Raw genomic sequence first — 14,586 nt, 5'->3', positions numbered from 1 at the left:
CATTTTGTAAGGGGAGTCACGCGTAATAAAGCAATATATTACATTTTCTCTCTTAAGCTCTGTTGTTCAGTTCACACTCATTTCTTAGCATATTCTATTGGTTCGAGGGCGATCTAGCTCGAAGGCCACAACTGCTCATTGTATTGGTTTGCTTTATTTTACAGTTGATTTCTAACATTAATTCTTATATTTCTCAGTTTTTGCTAAGTGAAACCAAATATCCTTAAAAACCACTTATAAGTTTAATTATTATCCAATTTAAGGGTAAACAGTTTGGCGCCCACCGTAGGGATAAGGATAATAGTGATTGCCTGGTACGAATTTTCGTAACACACACTATTTTACGCTTGTTCTTTGAAGTGTCTTTGATTACAGATTGAAAGATGTCAAACTCTCAGTCAGCACCTCAACGCATTGACATTGATCTCAGCCAACACGACGAGAATGAGAAAATTGCACCAGGAAACATTGCACCCCCTGCTGGCCTCAATGGAGTTCCGGCTGCAGACCCAATCGACGTCAATTCACATGTAGCCATCAATAGAAATGTGGGCGTCGATCCCGAAAGCAGCATTTGTGGGGGTACCCGATCAGCTACTCAGAATGCGCATGGTGGTGAAGATGGCGGGATCAGCATGCGAGTAATCTTCGAAATGTTGCACGCCCAGCAGGCAGCAATGCTCGGCTCCAAAATCAGAACTGCATGCCGAGCATGGTCGAACTCGAGCTGTCCCAATAAGTTGTGCACAAGGTCAAATTGACTTTGAGAAATCGAATGAGAAGGAATCGGAGACAAATCCCGCTATCCTAAAAATGCTCGAAGAGTTGACGAAGCCAATCGAGACAGGGGAAAAGAAGATCGAGGAAAATGATAAGAAGGTGGAAACCTATAATTCCAGGGTCGACCGAATCCCGAGGGACCACCGATATTGAAGGGATTAGATTCTAAAAAGTTTTTGCAAAAACCTTTCCCCCCAAGTGCAGCTCCGAAGCCAATCCTCAAGAAGTTCTATATGCCCGAAATTTCTAAGTATAACGGGACGACTGACCCAAATTTACATGTCACCTCGTATACGTGCGCCATCAAAGGAAATTGAGTTCGTACTTGCTGAAGAAATTCGGGGAGAGTTTATCGAAGGGTGCCATGATATGGTATCATAACTTATCGCCTAATTCTATTGATTTGTTTGCTATGCTTGCAGATTCTCTTGTAAAGGCGCATGCCGGAGCCATTAAAGTTGCAACAAGGAAGTCGGACCTTTTCAAGGTAAGGCAGAAAGATAATGAGATGCTTAGGGAATTCGTATCTCTGTTCCAAACGGAGAGAATGGATTTGCCACCGGTCACCGACGATTGGGCTGTTGAAGCCTTCACTCAAGGTTTTAACGTTTGGAGTTCTATTGCTTCACAGCAGTTGAAGCAAAATTTGATCTAGTATCCAGCTGTCACTTGGGCCGATGTACATAATCGATATTAGTCGAAGATCAGGGTCGAGGATGATCAACTGGGAACTCCCTCCAGAACCATTTATCCTAACAGGCCCATGGATAGAGTCAAGAGGGATATCGATCGAGAGCTAAGGTCGAATAGAGATCGATACCAACCATACAACGGAGACCGAATAGGTAGCGGGTTTGGACGAAACTTTGCACGGAATGAGAGGAGAAATGATCGAGGCCAAAGTTCACGGGGACTCGTGAGCAAGGGTGGTTTTGATAGGGATGTCGGGCCCGAAGAAGCTCATTGATTATCGGAATATAACTTTAGTGTGGATGCATCAGCCATGGTATCAGCCATCGGACGTATCAAGGATACTAGATGGCCTTGACCTCTGCAGACCGATCCGGCCTAGAGAAACTCCAACCAAATATGCAAGTATCATGGCACCCATGGTCATAAACCAGAAGATTAGACAACTAATGGAGGAAGTAGCCCGATTGTTCAACGAGGGGCATCTTCGGGAATTCTTAAGTGATCGGGCCAAGAATCACTTCAAAAATAGAGATTCAAACAGACAGAACGAGCAAGAATAGCCACAACACGTAATTCACATGATCATTGGTGGGGCCGATATTCCTCAAGGACCGGTATTCAAGCGCACTAAGGTGACGATCATAAGGGAAAAACGAACTCAGGACTACTTACGGAAGAGACCTTGTCTTTCAATAACGAGGTTGCAGAAGGGATTGAAAAACCTCACAACGACGCACTCGTAATATCTGTCCTTATGAGTAAAATTCAAGTTAAACGTGTATTGATTGATCCAGTTAGCTCATCCAACATTATTCGATCAAGGGTCGTAGAGCAGCTCGGCCTACAAGATCAAATTGTGCCCGCAACCCGAGTACTTAACGACTTCAACATGGCAAGTGAAACTACCAACGGAGAAATTATTTTGTCAGTAAATGTGGCCGGGACCATCCAAGAAACAAAGTTCCATGTGATCGAGGGTGACATGAGGTACAACGCACTGCTCAGAAGGCCCTGGATCCATAATATGAGGGCAATACCCTCGACACTTTATCAAGTTCTGAAGTTCCCAACATCGGAAGGAGTCAAAATGGTGTACGGGGAACAACCTGCTGCCAAAGAAATGTTTGCAATCGACGAAGTGATACCGGTATCGACACTTTCGTCAGCAAAGGGATCAGAGTCGAAGGGAAAACTAAAGGCCAAATAGCAACCACAGTCACCAGCCTCGACCCAACCGGAGGAGCAGGGAACTTACGAGGATGATGACTATATGATACCTCGATCCTTCATAATCCCCGATGATTCTGACGCCACAAAATCAACGATCGAAGAGCTGGAACAAATCATACTAATTGAGCATCTGCCCGATCGAAAGGTATATCTGGGAACGGGGTTGACTCCCGAGCTCAGGAAAAAACTTATTCAATTTCTTAAAGCTAATATGGATTGTTTTGCATGATCCCATCTCGATATGACAGGGATCCCACCGGAGATCACTACTCATAAACTAAGCTTGGACCTGAAGTTTCGCCCGGTGAAACAAAAAAGGAGGCCTCAGTCCGAGGTGAAACACGCTTTCATCAAATATGAGGTAACCAAACTTCTCAAAATAGGATCCATCCGGGAAGTAAACTATCCCGAATGGTTAGCAAACATAGTGGTAGTCCCTAAGAGGGGAAACAAACTTAGAATGTGCGTAGATTATAAAGACCTGGATAAAGCATGCCCCAAAGGTTCTTTTCCTTTGCCTAACATCGATAGTATGATCGATGCCACGGCCGGCCATGAGACTCTCAGTTTTCTCGATGCCTACTCCGGGTACAACCAAATAAAGATGAAGCCGGAGGACCAGGAAAAGACTTTGTTTATCACTAAGTATGGCACCTACTGTTATAATGTAATGCCATTAGGACTAAAAAATGCTGGTCCAACCTATCAACACCTAGTAAATCGAAGGTTCAACAACAAATAGGGAAATCTATGGAGGTTTATATTGATGACATGCTAGTTAAGTCCCTGCGAGCAGAGGACCATTTGAAGCATTTGCAGGAAACTTTCGATATACTGAGGAAGTACAATATGAAGCTCAACCCAGAAAAGTGCGCATTCAGGGTAGGCTCGGGCAAGTTTCTCGGCTTCATGGTGTCCAATCAGGGAATCGAGATCAACCCCGATAAAATCAAAGCTATCGAGGATATCAAGGTCGTAGATAATGTAAAGGCCGTGCAGAGGCTAACGGGGCGCATAGCCGCCCTAGGGTGATTCATTTCGAGATCCTCAGATAGCAGTCACCGATTCTTCTCACTACTGAAGAAGAAGAGCAACTTTGCATGGATCCCGGAATGCCAGAAAACCCTGGGGGAACTAAAGCGACACTTATCGAGCCCGCCGCTGCTCCATACCCCAAAAGTGGATGAACAACTTTACTTGTACTTGGCAGTCTCGGAGATAGCGGTAAGTGGAGTCCTGGTCCGAGAAGAACAAGGTACAAAATTCCCTATCTATTATGTTAGTCAGACCTTAGGTGAGGACGAAACTAGATATCCGTACTTAGAAAAATTAGCGCTTGCTTTAATAAGCGCCTCTAAGAAACTAAAACCATATTTCCAATGTCATCCAATATGTGTCGTGACAACTTATCCTCTTCGAATCATTTTGCACAAACCTGAGCTTTCGGGTTGATTGGCCAAATAGGCCGTCAAAATCAGTGGGTACAATATTGAGTATCGACCCCGAACCGCCATCAAGTCTCAAATTTTGGCAGACTTTGTGGCTGACTTCGCGCCGGCCCTCGTACCCGAGGTCAAAAAGAACTGCTGATGAAATTAGGTACATCTTCGGGGGTCTGGACCCTCTTTATGAACGATGCTTCGAACGTGAAGGGGTCCGAACTAGGTATCATGCTAAAATCACCCACGGATAATATAGTTAGGCAGTCTACCAGAACTACAAAATTGACTAACAATGAGGCTGGATATGAGGCCATGATTGCAGGTCACGAACTAGCTAAAAGTTTGGGAGCGGAGGTCATAGAGGCCAAGTGTGATTCCCTCCTCGTGGTAAACCAAGGTAACAGGACTTTTGAAGTCTAAGAGGACCGAATGCAGAGGTACTTGGATAAACTATAAATGACTCTACATCGATTTAAGGAATGGACCTTGCAACATGTACCTTGAGAACAGAACAGCGAAGCCGACGCTCTTGCCAATCTAGGTTCATCGGTCGAAGATAACGAACTCAACTCGGGGACTGTCATACAACTCATGAGATCGGTGATAGAGGAAGGTCACGCCGAAATAAACTCCACGAGTTTGACTTGGGATTGGAGAAACAAGTGCATAGAGTACTTAAAGAACGGGAAGCTTCCATCAGACCCAAAGGAGTCGAGAGCTCTGTGCACAAAGGCAGCACGGTTCACCCTGTTCGAAGACGGAACGCTGTTTAGAAGGGTGTTAGATGGACCGTTGGGAATATGTTTGGGACTGGGAGATACTGACTACATGCTACTAGAAGTTCACGAAGGCACTTGTAGAAACCACTCAAGCGTTGAATTACTAGTTCGAAAGGTAATCAGAGCCGGCTATTACTGGATTGATATGGAAAAGGATGCAAAGGAGTTTGTGCAAAAATATGATAAATGTCAAAGTATGCTCCGATGATTCATCAACCCGGAGAGCATCTCCATTCGGTCTTATCCCCATGGCCGTTCATGAAATAGGGAATGGACATCTTCGGCCCTCTCCCATTGGCCCCAGGTAAAGCTCAATTTATTTTCTTTATGACTAATTATTTTTCTAAGTGGGTTGAAGCACATGCTTTTGAGAAAGTCAGAGAAAAAGAAGTCATAGAATTCATTTAGGATCACATCATATGCCGATTCGGGATGCCCTCTGAGATCGTATGTGATAACGGAAAGCAATTCGTCGGCAGCAAAGTGACTCAATTTCTCGAGGATCATAAGATCAAAAGAATTCTATTGAAGCCTTATCATCCCAGCAGGAATGGACAAGCCGAATCGACCAATAAAACCATCATTCAGAACCTTAAGAAGAGATTGACCGGCGCAAAAGGGAAGTGGAGAGAGATACTGCCCGAAGTTCTATAGGCATACCGCACAACGTCGAAAACCAGTACCGAAGCAACATCTTTATGGCGCAGAAGCCCTGATCCGAGTCGAAGTCGGAGAACCTAGCATCAGATTTTGATATGAAACAGAAGAGTCAAATAACGAGGCTGTGAATACGAGCCTAGAATTGTTAGATGAAAGACGCGAAGGCGCCCTTGTCCGATCAGCTACCCCAAAATAGTAGGTCGAAAGGTACTACAATCGAAGAGCCAATCTTCAACATTTTAACATCGGGGACTTAGTGCTTAGAAACGTCACTCTCAACACCCGAAATTCGAATGAAGGGAAACTAGGTCCTAACTGGGAAGGACCATACCAGGTTCTCAAAATAACAGGAAAAATATCCTACAAGCTCGGCACGATGAACGACGAATAATTACCGAGCAATTGGAATGTATCGCACCTAAAACGATACTACTGCTAAGGTACGACCCCTTCCATTTTCATCTATATTTTAAACTAACTCTTTTAGGTGTTCGATCAGAAACATCAATGGACTCCTCGACATGAAGTCTTCCGGTCTGAAAGCACACGTTGCACTCCTTTTCCCTTAGACCGGTCTTGTCCCAAATGGGTTTTTCCGGTGAGGTTTTTAATGAGGCAACCATTGATCGTGCTAACTTAGAACAATTCAACAGTATCCGAGGCTTCTTTACAATCAACCTCGAATACTGGGGGGCATTACCCTCGAATGTCAACTTCGTTGTGAGGAAATTATTTCATAGCATCAGAGTCTCGATAGGAAAATTTGTAAGGGCCAAACGGTCAAATGAACCGTGTCCGCGTAGTGTGCGCGAGCCCTTGCACAGAACATGTACGCATGTATAATCAATTATAAAGAGGAGTATTTTTCCTTGCCAATATCTCATGTCTTAGAAAAGTTCTTCTACTTCACAATTTCATACTCTTGATCTATTATGTAAACATGCTTAAGGGCCGATCATAGCCAGAGTTCGGATAATTACCCTCACGCTCGGGGACTGCCATCCGAAAAATAAACGAGATCGAATTATTAAAACTTTGAGATCATAAGACCTTTTAGGCAACTCTCGATTTTTATAAGCCACGGCCACCGCAATCGGACTGACACTTCGGGCAAGCTCGAAGTAAGACGAGAAAATAAGCCCAAGGGGAAAATCCCGAACTAAAGAGGCTACGACCAAATTAACACGGCTTGGAGACGTCCGAATTCCGTAGCAAAACAGGCCTTTGAATTCTTTCACAACCGGTTCTGAAAGGCTACCCTCGGCAGAATCTTAAAACTTAAGATTTTTTTCGAGAAAAAAAGTTGATAAATATCGAAATCCGATAACGCCTTAACCTAGAAGGGCAGTAAAAGCAAGATTTTGTTCGAACCCTCAAACACGACTTCATTATTTCATGCTAAGGCATTATAACCTTTACGAACATGAATGACAAAGCAAAGGAAAAAATTCTTAAAAGCCAAAAAGGGTAGAAAGCTTTATATATGTTAAAACGATCGTTCTACAAAGGCCAGTGATAATAGGTGAATTAGACTATAATTAGGCCCTAAAGAACAACATTTTTGTGTAGCTTTATGGTAAAAAGTGATAACCAAATGCTCTGATTAATGCTTTTTCATGCTTTGCGGGCTATATCCAATAAAAGAAGTCTGTGGAGTACTTTTGGGATCAATTACGGAGAAAAGGAGGCCAATCATACAATACCCACAAAGTGCACCAAGCGAAGGGACAAAAACCAGAACTGAAGCTGGCCTGCCGTTGTCCGGGCGTAACCGCGGTAGGACCGCGGCAGAACATTGCTGCAGATTCAGAGGACCATTCTGGCCGCGGTCCTAGCGTAACCGCGGTAGGACGCTGAAACTTCAGGGACTAAAGTGTCAAGTCGGGAAAACTTGGTGTAAAACCCTTATAAGATGTAGAAATTCGGCCACATTAGGGCAGACTTGTTTTGGAGAATACTTTTGCAAGATACACAAGTGTGAGAGATCACCCAAAAACATCATAGTTCCTTATCTCTTCTTTTTCTTGCTATTTTCGATTATGAATACTTTCGTAGTTTATCATTACGTTGTTATGAGTAGCTAAATACTTTAGTCTAAGGTTTTGATGGAACCTATTGAAGGATGAACTTCTTGATTATGTTAATATAGTTTGCCAGTTAATCTCTATTTGTTCAACTACGTGTTTGTTGTAGTTAATTGACAGGATCCTCAATTAGCTGTGCCTATTTAGTGTGCATAACTCGGAGAGAGTGCATATTTAGGTAATTGTTGAACAACACCACTCCCAAAGTATAAGAGGGATCTATAACTGCAGGTTTAAAGGCGGGATTAGGGATAACGAAGCCTTGGGTGCAATCTAAAGTGAGCTGTAATAAACAAAGTCAGCTAGCGTATCTCGGGAGAGTGCGTCTAGTAAATTATCGCGATTACTCGGCAGAGATTTACGGTAAAAAGAGTGCTCATGAATGATAGAGATGTTTTGGTGAATCTATATGAAACATAGCCGGAAGGGATTTCATCAATAGGGGAAATCACTACCTTAGAGCCTTCCTATTATTGTTTACAACCCAAGCATATTTAGTTTACAGCTGTTTATTTACTTTCAGTCTTAGTTATTAGAAATACCATCAGCTATTGTTTACAACGTTTGGGGAAGTTGATTATAAAGAATTTAGTAAGTCCAACAAAAGTAATTGATAGGTTAATTCTCTGTGGATTCGACTCTGGGCATAAATACTCAGGTTATATTTGCAACGTCCGCGTGTCCTTTTATAAGGCATAGTTGGGCGAGATCAGCCAGATCGGCCAAATACAAAGGCCTAAGGGCTACTCTCACTTCGAGTTCGAAATATCACTCTTTCTCGACTACTGAGCTTAAGGGCTACTTCAATTCGAGTTCGAATAAATTCTCACCCGGGGACTGTTTTTTGAGCCTAAGGGCCACCTAATTTCGAGTTCGAGATAACATTCTCACTCGATCATCAAACTCAAAGATTACCTTATTCCGAGTCCAGATAAATGATCTCACTCGGCTCTGATTTATCAAAAACTGCCTCAGGTCATGTTCGACCTAGGACCGTTGAATATAACTTTATATTAAGGTACTTTGACACTTGCATAAAATAACTAAAGGACAACGGATTCGGGAGCCATGGAAAGAAAAAAGTTTTTACATATCAAAGTTTTTTACAAGGGCCACATGGCTCGATCAAATAATTCTTTACAAAGGCTGATCGACCTCAATGTAAAAGCGAAGACTACTAGGCCTAAGCAGCACAGTCCTTATCGGAGGAAGCTTCTTCGCCCTCGGAATCTTCTCCACCAGATCTGCTCACATTCTCGAAATCCTCATCGGGAAATGCTAGCTTCCGAGCCTTTGCTTCCTCAACCTTGGCGATCTCACGTTTCAGCAGATATATCGGAACTTTGAGCAAGGACCCCCTCGAGAGCCTCCCTTCAAGCCTGCCACTTCAAATGATCCACCATGCCCTTGGCCTACTCGAGGGTGGCTTCGGCATCGACCTTGTATTGGGCCGCAGTAGCTTCGGCTTTAGCATTGGCCACAACCGCTTCAGATCTGGCAACCTCGAGCTCTTTGGCCAAACTGGCTAAATTGGACTCGAGCTCCTCGACCTTCTTCGCCTAAGCTGAGGCGTTCTCTTTTTTAGATCGAAGCTGTGACTTGGCCAAATCCAGCTCTGCTTGAACGGTTTCCTTTTTTTACAACCAAAATATCCATACACCCCTTGAACTCTTCAGTCTCGGCTAGCACTTTATCTATCTGCCTTTGGAGGTCCTTGATTTGTTCGAGCCTCTTTCGAACCTACAGAATCGGATCGTTAGTTGTTATCTCCAACTCATCCTCACTATCATGAAGGACCCGGAATACCTGCTCAGCCATCTCAGCATGCTCATCTCGAGCCGCCACCAAGTCTACCTGGAGCTTCTCACTAAGAAGCTTGTAAGTATCGCATTTCTCAGTGAGGCCCTGGACCTCGGCCTTGCGTTCCTCTATGATTCGAAGAAAGGCCTCATGATGTAACACCAAAGCCTACGAGAAAGGAAGAAAATGTTAGAAATATCTACAATTCAAAGTCATAAAGAAATAATGCAATGGCTTTTGATCTTACCCGATTCAGACCATGCAGGGCCTCATTGAACAGGCAAGCAACTTCCACTTCATCTATCTTGGCTTGGTCCTCTTCAGTGACCAAGCATCGGAGATAGCTAGACACCTCTATGGGGGTAGAGAAAACTTAAGCATCCTCCGGGACTAAGATGATAAGTGGCCGCTTACGCCCGGGATCGACGCTAGGGGCCGGGAATTGGTTGGTCAGTTTAAAGCTCGAGGAAGCCTCACTCGATCTCTTCCTCAGTATATCCAGGTCACCCAGACCTGTGACATCTTCTACTTCAGCAAAATAACCACAGAAAATATCTTCCTCTCTGTGGGATTCTTTCCCGAGACAAGCCTCTGCAACCTGGGCGTCACGTATCATCGACGCTGAAACTGGGGGGAACGAGGGAGAATCCCCGAACTCTATTGCCCCAAATGGGTCTTTCGAGGCATCGCCTCCATTCTGGGGAGCCTCGAGCCCGATTTATGCACTGGCCTCGATCGCCTCCTCAGTAGCCTCCCCACCTCGAGGTGAAGCATCTTCAGCCTTTTTTGGCTCAGGCCTAATGGTTCCCCGAATTCCGATGCCAGTGCGCACACGGGTCACCAGCCCAAAGTCCTCTTCTTCTTTATCCTCTTCAGACTCATCCCTCAGTTGTTTGACTGACTCCATGGTGAGTAGGATGACGTTCCCCTTAGGTTTACGGGGATCCTCGCCGATTTTTTCTTTTCCGGGCTCGGAGAGCTCGGAGCCCCTTTCCTTTTCTTCTCCTTGGTCTGTTTCGGAGCAGGAGAAGGGGAAAGTGCCTCTTCTTCAACGGAGGTGGGCCTCATTGTCACATCCTTCCCTAGGCCTGCAAAGGGGAAAAAGATGAATAAATACAATGCAAAGTCCAAATGGAAACCGTTCTAAGAAGAAAAAAATTACCATGGTTACGGGCCTCCCATTGCCCCTTCGATATTTCCATCCAAGCACGCTCGGAGTACGACCTCTGTGACACTAGGACCTTGACCCATTACTCGAGATCAGGGATCACCTCCGAAACGATGGCCACATCTACAACAAAAAGCCTCAAATGAGGAAGGAAGATAATAAGCAAAACGATAAAGTTAGATATTCAAGGCAAAGCAATACTTATGATTCATGTTCCACTTTTTTAGATAACGGCATATCTTCGGCAGGGATTAGGTCCGAAGTCTTTACTCGAACAAATCTGCCCATCCAACCTCGGTCTCGAGTCTTGTCTATGCTTTAGAATGGGGGTTTGGTGGCTCGGCGGTAAAGCTCGATCATGCCTCCACGATAAAGCTGGGGGATGTAGAGACGCATAAGGTGATTGAGGGTAAAAGGATGCCCCTCGATCTTGCTTGCAAAAAATCGGAGGAGGATCATGATCCTCCAGAACAATGGATGGATTTGAACAAGAGTGACATCGTACCTCTTGCAAAAGGCGACGATGATAGGGTCTAAGGGACCTATCATGATGGGGTAAGTATAGACACTTAGATACCCCTCCATATTAGTTGTGATGGATTCCTCGGGGGTAGGAACTGCTACATCTTTGCCTACCCAGTTGCACTCCTCTTTCACCTTCTCGAGGAGATCTTCTGTAATCGTACATATGTACCTCGACATCGGTTCACATCGACCTGGCGTCGAGGGTGTATTCTCCACCTTAAAATTAGAAGCAGTGGCGCACTTTCTAGGAACGAAGTCCTCTAGGGGAGGATCCGCTGCTGGTTGCTCACCGGCCGACTGAGATGAGGAAGCTCTTTCTTTCTGCGGAACAATTTTATATGTTTTGGCCATTTTTGTAAGAAATGGAGAATAGATATTGAAATTTTGGTGTTTTGAGAAGAACAAGCAAAGAAATTCAAAGATCTGAAGACGGGAAGCTCTGCAGAATGCAAAGAACTATGAGAATCAAAATGAAGGAAATTGAAAGTAAAGTTTGAAAGAATGAAGAAGGTGGCTATTTATTTGTTTCGAAACGACGGTTCAATACTGGTAGTGGCCGACCGTCGACTGACACGCATTACATACCTAGGAAACTGAACCGATGAGACATTTCGGTCACTTCCGCCGATTGCGTCACGATGCTTACGTCATGGTAAATCGAGGGGAAGTTCTAAGACTCAATACGTTTCTTGTCATTACACTCCAAAAAATGAGGGGACTATTTGTATACGGTCAAGATCGGTCCTCTCTAACTATGTACGGCTAATCAAAATCGGGGTGGTAGGTTGAGGCTCGGCCTCAAATTGCGTAGGACCATGGCACGGAGGTGGATCGCTAAGCTCGTGAGTTGATGTCAATCAAGATCGAGACCAGTTGTAATCGAGACCGAAGCGAGATGGGGACCGAGCATGATCGAAGAAAGCTTGCTAAACCGAATAATAGAAAGCCGAGATATCCGTGACTGGGCAAGGATCGTGGCAAAAATCTCAGCACGTATCAAGTCAAGACCAGACATTTAGCCAATCATGGATTTCCTTCTGTATTTAGAATTGTACCATAAGTGGAATTCTTCTACTATATAAAGAGGGTTCTAATCATTTTGTAAGGTGATTCACGCATAACAAAGCAATATATTACATTTTCTCTCTTAAGCTCTGTTATTCAGTTTACGCTCATTCGTTAGCATATTCTATTGGTTCGAGGGAGATCTGGCTCGAAGGCCATAACTGCTCATTGTATTGGTTTGTTTTATTTAACAGTTGATTTCTAACACTAATTCTTATATTTCTCAGTTTGTGCTAAGTGAAATCACATATCCTTAAAACCACTTATAAGTTTAATTGTTATCCAATTTTAAGGGTAAACATAGTGCTCAAAAGTCAATATTGTCAGAGCGATGCCGAAAAGGCGTCCATATATTGAAGGTGCAATCACAATTTTTTTGCTTATTTATTCAATTGAATGTTAAAATTTGGCTCGTTCCAAAGTACATGTCTTTTGGGACCTCTATTTGTTTCAGCAAGTCGGAAAACATAAACTTGCACGTGAAAATGAATTTATTAAAAATATGAGTTGATTGCTTGTATGGTCACCGGAAGAGTTACATAAAAAAAGAGGACCGTTACATAACACTAGTGTCATACATTTACATCAACCATATGTTATACCAAAAATTAAGCAAGAAATACAACTATACTTACAGACCTAGGTCCACATCTGCGGACAATTGGCCGCATCAGCAGCGTCGCAAAAGCGATAATAGGAACGCAGAAGCGGACTCCTTCGCAGATGCGATAGACCAACCGCAGAAGCGGTTTCGCACCTGCGTTCCAGCATTCGCAGAAGCGAGCTAGCTTCAAGGCCTCAAAGATCGCAGATGCGACCAGGCTCACGCAGAAACGGAGCCGCCCTACGCTCCAATATCGCAGGTGCGAAAACACCATAAATCAGACATGTTCCAAAATCATGCAAAACATCTGAAACTCGTCCGAAACACACCCGAGGCCCCCGGGACCCCGTCTACACACACAAACAAGTTTTATAACCTAACGCGGACTTGCTCGAGGTCTCAAAACATATCAAACAATGCCGAAAATGCAAATCGCGCCATGAATCGAACTATAAACTTCCAAATCTTCCAACTTTGAAAACTCATGCCGAAACCAATCAAACCAACCCGGAATGATGCCAAATTTTGCAGACAAGTGTCAAATGACAAGACGGAGCTGCTCCAACTCTCCGAATCGCATTCCCACCCCGATATCACAAAAGTCAACTGTGGGTCAAACTTCTCCATTTTCCAAACTTCAACTTTTCCAACTTTCGCCGAAATGCCTCAAATTATCCTACGGACCTCCAAATCCGAATTCGGACGTGCGCCTAAGTCCAAAATCACCATACAAAGCTGTTGAGATCATCCAAAACCCATTCCGGAGCCGTTTACTCAAAAGTCCAATTCCGGTCAAATTCTCACTGCTTAAGCTTCAAAAACTAGAATTCTTCTTCCAATTCGATTCCGAATCCTCCGATAACTGAATTCAACCATGCACGCAAGTCGATACACATAATATGAAGCTTTTCAAGACCTTATGCCGCTGATCGGAACTTAAATTCTCAAAATGACCGGCCGGGCCTGCCCCTCTTAAAACAAACGTTCGTCCTCGAACGTGCCAAGATTCGCCTCGAAGTCCTCAAATTGCTGAATGCACACATCCAACATACACCCGCAGGTGATCCCATGTCACCCCAATCAACATAGGCCTGACGACACCATCTCAAATGCAGATTATCCTTCTAACCAACACCGATAAGCCTCACAGCCAAAATTCTCACCTTCCATTCTCTTCCAAAAGACCTGATTCTAAATCCACATCCGGTATTAGTCTCAACTAGCTGCAACCACTTATGCCAACACCCAAAGAGTACATCCACACAACATACACACCACACATAGGCCTATAATAACATTCCTGATCACAATACCTGCCCGATATCAAATCCTGCACCGGCCACTAGTCTCATATCCGATAGAACTTTGTTTCAAACCCCCGTAACACTAACAATGATGCAAGAAACACGAAGGCCTCATAACCAAACACCCAAATCAACAAGTCACAACTAACACCACCGGGCATACACCCCGCAAGCTAAAAATCAAGAAGCACAGAACAAAAATGACTGAATATGGAAGGAGAAACACATAAGGGAACTATCAAACCAACCCGTCAAGCACAATTTTCTATCCGTACTAACTTACAAAACAATATAACAAGAAGAATTAAAACATATAAACAAATCACAAGGATCTCATACTGATATAACTTCCACCACGGTACACAGCCCGGTTCAAACATATCAAATCACATGAAATCACGAGGGTCCCGTCCTCAACTCGGAATCACAAGTAGGGTATACATCAACTAGCT

Source organism: Nicotiana attenuata, chromosome 7 (genome assembly GCF_001879085.1).
Source record: "Nicotiana attenuata strain UT chromosome 7, NIATTr2, whole genome shotgun sequence".
Lineage (NCBI taxonomy): Eukaryota > Viridiplantae > Streptophyta > Magnoliopsida > Solanales > Solanaceae > Nicotiana > Nicotiana attenuata.
This window is presented reverse-complemented; position numbering follows the sequence as displayed.